This window comes from Octodon degus, unplaced genomic scaffold, assembly GCF_000260255.1.
Source record: "Octodon degus isolate 3935 unplaced genomic scaffold, OctDeg1.0 scaffold00011, whole genome shotgun sequence".
In the NCBI taxonomy this organism is placed as follows: domain Eukaryota; kingdom Metazoa; phylum Chordata; class Mammalia; order Rodentia; family Octodontidae; genus Octodon; species Octodon degus.
In genome coordinates, this window is record NW_004524587.1 from 14,229,737 (window position 1) to 14,237,652 (window position 7,916).

The 7,916-nt window shown below is 44.5% G+C and overlaps 1 pseudogene; it reads left to right on the top strand.

Moving 5' to 3' along the window:
* The first annotated feature begins 2,201 nt into the window (after nucleotides 1–2,201).
* LOC101578710 lies at nucleotides 2,202–6,181 on the top strand (annotated as a pseudogene).
* The last annotated feature ends 1,735 nt before the right edge of the window (nucleotides 6,182–7,916 follow it).

Consider the following 7,916-nt stretch of genomic DNA (forward strand, 5'->3'; position numbering starts at 1 on the left):
AAAAAAAAAAAGGTCAGACAGGCACTGTCTAATTTCTGAAGCCCTTCCTTTTATGTTGGTGTCTTGGCTGAATTCCAAAACTATCACCAAGGAAGACATGTAACCCACCACTTTCTGCAGTAAAAAGATCTAGCCCTCTATGATTTTGAGGGGTTGCGGCTGCCAGGGAGTCTATCTGGCTTTATAAGGTGAGAACGGAGTCACCTATTTGTCTGAGCATGTCAGAAAGATCTTAGGAGAGGGAATGGTGGGTCATGGAGGTAGCCAAAGCTGCTCTGTCCAACCTAGCAGCAGAGATATCCAAACTGATGACCAGGGCTCTCCGTCATGAGACCTGAGTGATAACAGCAAAGTCAGTGTTTGGGATGAGGCATATCAGTGTGCAGGTCTCAGTCCAATTAGTGGGGAAGTGCAGGAAGGTGGAGGAACCGCAGAGGAACAAAACATTTTGATTAGGTAAACAGAAATGGTTATGAATGTTAAAGAGATCTATGCTTTTTTTTTTTTTTCTTTCCCAGACACCCAGGGTGCTTGCTAGTGCTCTGACACAAGATTTGACAGGCGCCTATTGTTCTATTTTCCCAGTGTAGGAAGAATCTTGGTATCTACAAAGAGGCACTATAAGGAATGATTACAGGCAGCCAAGAGGAGACAATATGAGCAAGGGGGAAGTCGATGACAGTGATTCCATGGGCAAAGGGGTATGCATGGGACATGAAGTCTGTTGCAGTCATAACTACAGGAAAGGAAGAAGAGTGGGCAAGCTGAGTGAAAGGGGCATCCTGAGTAACCTGGAAACTGGCATGACTGCATGAGACCCAATAACAGTAGTGATGGGGAGGTACATGTCCTAGTAATGTACAGATTGTACTGCAGGCAAACAGGGGCTTCGTCAGAGGGATATCAGTGGTTGGGGCTGGGGATGGACTTAGTTGAGCTCTTGTATGCAAAAGCAGTAGCAAAATTGGACTGGAGGAGCAGGGCCATGTGTCCTACCTGGAGATTTTTTAAAATCTTGCTATTGAGAGGGAAAGTGGCTACGAGGTTCTGTTGAGGGGGTGGAGTGGATCCATTATTTCATATTTAGGATGGTACATGAGATTGGTAGAAACCCAGACCTGACTGCTATTGACATAGAAATACAGAGCCAGCAATCTTTAGCTAGGATAGGATTAGAGTGGTTCAGCAAAGAGTAAGTTAACAAAGTTTTGTAAAGATATTGGGACCAGCTGGCAAGAGCTGCAGGAGAGCAAAGTTGGGTCTGGTGAAAGGAAGAAGGGTACTAACTGGGCCAAAGGTCATAGGTAAGGGGAGGGAAGAGCCTCACTGGAGCTATAATGAAGCAAGCACAGGGAAAATGTATTCCATCCCTGAGGTAAGAGACAATCGAGAGGGAGTCCCAGTAAGATTGAAAGTAAAATCTACAGGAAAACATAAAATAGAAGATTTTAAGATTTTTTCTATTTGTAGAACAGGAGCACAGCAAGGAAAAAGGAAAACAATGTATCCTCTTCTGGAGTATGAAACCAGGTCAGGTCAGCATAGATGGCTTGGATAAAATAGGTGAAGTGACAGGATAGACAGTGGCAAGGCATTTAGGCGTTTTCTGGGATTCTGGTCAGCCTGACAGATGTGAGAGAGATTACTTGCAACTTAAAAGAACAGGAGGTATCAGGCAAACTGTCAGCAGGACATAGCTTTATTCTGGAGTGGTGGGTTCACTGTGGGGGGTTTCCACACAAGTCACTGCAGATTAGAGGAGCAGAGTGTCGGGGCCATCCATATCTAGTGATCTTAAGTGCCTCTACCAGCATCAGGGCTGCCGCAGCCACAGCAGACAGGCACAGTGTCAGCCTATGATAGCTGGGGTCAAGCCGTTTGGACAGGAGCACAGTGGGGCAAGAGCTTGGAGCCATGATAGAACTGTTCCGCATCCCCTGTGTTCTGTTGTATGAAGATTGAATGGATGGGTGGGGTCTGAAGACCTAATGAGGGGTCTGGTTTTAGGGCTTCCTTTAAGGTCTGAAAGGACCTAGGGGCTCAACCAGGTTTCCCTTTGTAAGTGCATAAAGGAGTTTAGTGAGGAATATGAAGCCAGGAACCCACAGCAAAAGTATCCCATTGTGCCGAGAAAGGAGAAGAGCTGTTGTTTGGTGGTGGGGATTGGGATCTAGAAGATCAAATTCACACAGTCTGGAGGTATGGATGGCAGTGGTATGTTTGTGGAAATGATGCCCAAAATAAGTGACAGGTGGGGAGGAGATTTGGGCCTCAGAGGGAAAGACAAGCTATCCCTTGGAATCTAGATGCAGAGATAGTAAGTGTCCTTAGGGATGAGTCATAGGAAGGGCTGCAGAGAAAGAGGTCATGTACACACTGTTTGGGGTGAGAAGAGGGGGCAGGTGAAAGGAAAGGGAATCTCACCCAAGAGCCTTCCTGAGTGGTAAGCCTTGATGTAGGGTGACTCAACTGCTGGGACTGGGGAACAGCCAGGTGTGTCCCAGTGAAGAGGGCTGTGAGGAGGGGTGACAGGGAATCATACAAAAGGCATCTTTTAAATCCAAGACAGTAATGAGTGGTAGGAAACAGAAGATAAGTGGGCATAGGGTGCATGAGAAGGACAATCTGATCAATAGCAGGGAGATCTTATGCCAGTCTATAAGAGCCATCTGCCTTTCATACTGGTGGAATGGGGGTGTTGCAAGCAGAGTGGAGTAGACACAAAAGACTGTGCAACAGTAGGTGGGAAATAATAGGTCATAGTCCCTGTAAAGGTGAGTCAGAAATGGGGCATTGCCTTTAGCAGGCTGTGAGTGACTGGGCTTGAGAGGGATATTGAGTGGCTAAGGGAAAGAGCTGGGGATGGGGTGGAAGTGTCCCAGACCTGGGGTTGAGATGAGAAGAAACCATAGGAGCCTCGGGGGAGAACAGGGAAGGAATAATGATAGTGGCCATAAGGGATGGTTGTGTCCCCAAGATGGTCAAAGTAGTTGACAAATCTGTTAAGGTGTTTTGCCACAAAAGGGGAACAGGACAGGTAAGGATGACTAAAAATGAGTGTAGGAAAAGGTGTTAATCCAATTGGCACCAGACTGGGGAAGTTTTAGGATCTGGAGGCTTTACCATCGATATCTCAAATAGTAACTAGAGCTAAGAAGGTTGGTCCTCAGAAGGAGGGCAAATTGGAATGGCAAGAGGCTGTATGGATTAGTGATGAGAGGGACTTACCCTTTACTGTAAGGGGGCAGGGAATTCAGCATTTGAAATGTTCCAGGGGGCTTCTGCAGGTTTGGGGTCTAGTCAGTCTCAGTGGCTAGGCCAAGAAGGTCTGAGAAGAAGCTGATGTCTGTGGGGGGGTAGGTCCCAAGGTCTATTCAGAGTCATCAGGGATGGCTACCAGTGTGGAGGACCACCTGAGCAGCTCTCCTTGAAAGAAGAGCGACTGTCTCCATTTTGGCTGAGCCTGACCCTATTTCCTCGTGTTCTGTACAGAGCTGGCTAGGACTTCTGTTTATCCTTCAATTGGCCTTAAGCAATGTGTATTGGTCTAGCTGAGGTGCTGGTGACAGTCTTTGAAGGTGGCGTGCGTGTTTCCCTGGTAACCTACACCTGCTGCTCTTTAATGTGAGCCGGGTGGAGACAGGACGGTAGAGCTAATACTCTGCGTTGCCAGCTGGGATCGAGCCGAGCCTCGAGACAGAGGCCATGACTTCCTGGGGCTTAAAGACTACACCAAAGCTGAAGCACCAGACTTAGCAAAACGTTAGATACTATATAATGCAGATTACTCTCTCTGCATATCCTCTCTGCATATCACAGAGGTAAATGTAGGCCACCCACCTAGCTCAGCTCACAATGATCACCTGCTTCCCACAGTTCTCAGCCAATCCTCCTCAAGCCACTCCTCCACTGAATGAAACCCGGTGAGGCCCTGGGTCTCTCTCTTAGTTCTGGAAAGCCATCTTCATGGCTGGACTTAGAGCCCCTTGGCTCCCCGATGATTGAAAATGTAATTTAGTGTCTTTATTTTCACAGTGGGTTAGTGCTCACTTCGGCAGCACATATATTTTCACAGTGGGTTGCATTGTAAGTGGTAGATTGGAATCAACTTGATGGGATTCCAATAACATAATTTTGGGATTATAAATATTGGCTTTTGAGACCGAGACGAGGACCTGGAAGTGACCCCTACATACCAGCATTGAGAAATATTACCTCCAGTGAGGAGCCCACAGGAAGGACACGGCTTAGGGAGAATCCCAGGCTGTGGGCACTCCCTAGCCCAGTGACCACTCTGGCAGCATTTGAAGCATGGCCCTGGAGGGACACCTTTGGGCAGCAGGGCCTTAAAAACTTTTAATCATGAGCTGGGGGTCTGGTCAAGCCTGAGGATTTCTTACAGTGGGAAACTAACATCTGCAGCTTAGAAATACAGTTTTAAAGCACTTCCATCTCCATTATTAAACACTTTGAAGGCTAAATTGTTAAGTTCTTTAGTCTGAAAGCCAGTTTCCAACTTCCTAATTTTTTGCAAATGTCTAGTGCTGGTTGGTTAACAGCAGGCCCACCTGATCTTTGCTGTCCCGGGCAGTGTCCAGAACCCCCCACTGCTAGAGCGGCTCCCCCACATCTGCATCCTCCTGCTGCTCCAGCCCTGCAACCCACTTCAGGGCCTCCAGCTGCAACAGCTGCTTCTTCTTCACCCCTAGAGCCTCCTGGTACAGCTGCCCCCTCCCTACTCCACTCAACCCCACTCTACTTCATGCCTGTCTGGATTACAGTTTGGCCCCCAAGCCCCTCCTGTGGATCTCAGTTCTCATTTTAGGAGGAGGTAGGGGCAGAAGGAATTGTTAGAGTTCATGTTCTTTTTCTTTTTCTTTTTTTTTTTTTAAATCATATAGCCAGGTTTATTATCATGAATTTTTAGAAAGTACATATTTTTTCTATGTAAAGCTGAAATTTGGAGACAGAGAAATCTTTTCCTCTGGTAAACAGATACATTTCTTTCTAATTTATGTTTGCACTATTCATGTTCTTTTTCTTTGCTCCTTCTCCTCATATCCCACCCAATATACCCAAGAGTTTCAGTACCTAATTCAGTCATACAGCCTAACCTGGGCTGATTTAACTGTGATCCTTGGCTCCACTCTTTTTTTTTTTTTTTCAGAAGACTGGGAATGGGTGATCTCCCTGGCTCAGACTTATGAGGATGAGCAACACCTTCATCAGATGCATCTTCCCATAGAAATGACAGCTGTCCCCTGGGGAAGACCCTAGCTGCAACCAACATACAGAATTGGAGGGCCTAGCAAGCCCACATCAGTTCATTATAATAGATGGTAACACAGCACTTTACGACACACTCCAAGGAAACACAAGAGAAGTCCTGCACAAAAATTCACTGTGGATCTTCCAAAGAAACATGGTAGAGGGGGTCAGTCAGCCATGCGTTTTTACCTGTTTTAGAATGGAAAAGCACCATAACAATGTTTGGAAAGTAGCAAAGACTGGTATACAGCTGTTTATTTCTGGGGCAAAGTGAATGTGGCTGGTCTTGTTTTACATGGATCAGCTGACTTTAAAACTGAACTAATTCAATCTGATATATTTGATCAGAGGTTGCACTTGAAAGTTTTAAAGTTAGTGGATATATCCTGTGGTGATGAAAATGGATTCCACCATGCTACTGAGTTATCTACTGAAGTCCTTTCCAATTTGAAATTCATTCAAAACAAGAAAGTAAGGGGCTGATACTTTGATGAAATTAGGCAAGACACAAGCAAGTACTGTTTTGGAGTTGAAAATATATGAAAGGCTTTGGAAATGGGCACTGTAGAGATTCTAATAGTTTTTGAAAATCCGGAATATAATAAGTTATATTATTCATTGCCAAGGCACAGAAGTGGAGAAAATCCTCTACTTAACTCCAGAACAAGAGAAGGATAAATCTTATTTCACAGACAAGGGGACAGCCCAGGAACATGAGCTGATTGAAAGCATGCTTTTTGGAATGTTTTGCTAACAACTATAAAAAATTTGGAGGTACATTGGAAATTGTGACAGATAAATCACAAGAAGAATCTGAATTTCTGAAAGGATCTGGTGGACTTGGAGGTATCTTGATTTCCAGACAATGGAATACCCGGGAGGAGATGTTGAATTTTTTGACCTTGGTAGTTAACGTGGGTCTGGCAAATTGTGCCTCACCCTCCAGCATCCAACGCAAGCAGCATCCCCATGGCAGGATCCAAACAGATCCCTGCCTTACAATTAGAACATTTCCAGAACTTAATCCATGAACACTGAATACTAAAAAGAAAACTGAAACAAAACCAGACCCAGCCATATACTTTGGTTTGTCATGGAGTCAGCCAGCAGCCTACAACGAAGTTCCTAAATACAACTTTGGACTAATTTAAAAAACAATCCCAGTTTTTACTTTTACTCAGTGGTGAAATTGGTTGCTCTTATATTTTATTTAAAAAATCATTTTTGACTTCCGCCGCGCCTTGGGCCCTCCATATCCGACCAACCCCAGGCCCTGTGAGTGTGGGGGAGAGCTTCTGCTCTGTCCTGCGCCCGCCCGCTGCTCCAAGCCCAGGCCCGCCGCACAAGAGGCCTTTGCACATGTTATCCGGACCTCCCCTGCCTGGCCAGACCCAGCACAGCCCGCCATCTGAGTAAGAATTTCTGTTGAGCTCTTGGGAGTCCTGCAGACCCACCAGAACACAACACAGGACCTGGCATAGTGGTACACACTGCTGGTTCCAGCAGGAGGGAAGCTAACACAAGAGGAGAAGAGTTCAAGACCAACATAGACAGCATAAAAATACAAGCAAAGAAAGGTTATCAATAGATTATCTACAAAGTCCAGGAAGAGTCACTGACCCAACCCCTTACAGGAAAAGCTCCTGTTCTGTATTCATGCCCGCTTGCTAAGTGACTCATTTCCCCATTTGATCCCAACTTCATATGCTTATAATCTTATTGGCTTTTCATCCCACCTTATGCCCACCTAGCCAGTTCTCACATTTTCCACCTCAGACCTGCCTCATCTCATGATTCTGCTCTATAAAAATCCCTAGCAAAGACAGACTCCTTGGCAACCCACTAGGGTCCCCTTCCGTCCCTCTCTGGGACAGAGGTTTTCTTTCCTCCAATTAATATAATCTGCTATTTAAAAAAAAAAAAAGTTTATCTACTTGGGTCCAAAATTGCCAAACCTTTGTCCCTATACTTCCAGACACAATTATGGAAGCTGTGTTTTTTGGGGTTGTTGTTTTGTATAAAAAAGAGAACAGTAAAAACAGCTTTATGGAAGGAAATAAACAGAGGACAGGTGAGACCGTTCAACAACAGCATGAGGATTGCTAGTCTTTGTGCATCATAGTTTAGAATGATTGTAAACCCTATCCTCTTTCCTCAATGCCATTATGTCTCCCTAATATTTCATCCTTTTATAACTACTATGCATTTAATTTCCCTTCCCGAATTCTAGAAACCACTGAATGTCTACCCTGTGTCAGCCTCAAGTGGCCTAGTGTCCATTTGTATGTGTCCAAAATGTGAACAAATTATTACAATAAAGTAGAACAAACAGTTAAAAATAAATAAATAAATAAATAATCATTTTTTAACCTTCATACATAGAAGCAAAAATACTATAACTGCAGTTAACCTTCAAAAGTTAATAGAACTCACTACTATTATGGACTACTGGACTATATTAGATTATTTTACTGAATTCACACACCTACAATATTGAAATGGCAATGGAATACCCATCTCTGCCAAAACTAAACAAAAAAGGAGGTACAAATGTAGGACCCTTTTGTATCTTTATACAGAATAGTTAGGACAGATATAAGCTACTTTCTCTTAATTCAATGAGAAGAAAGATTTGTACTGATAGTGTT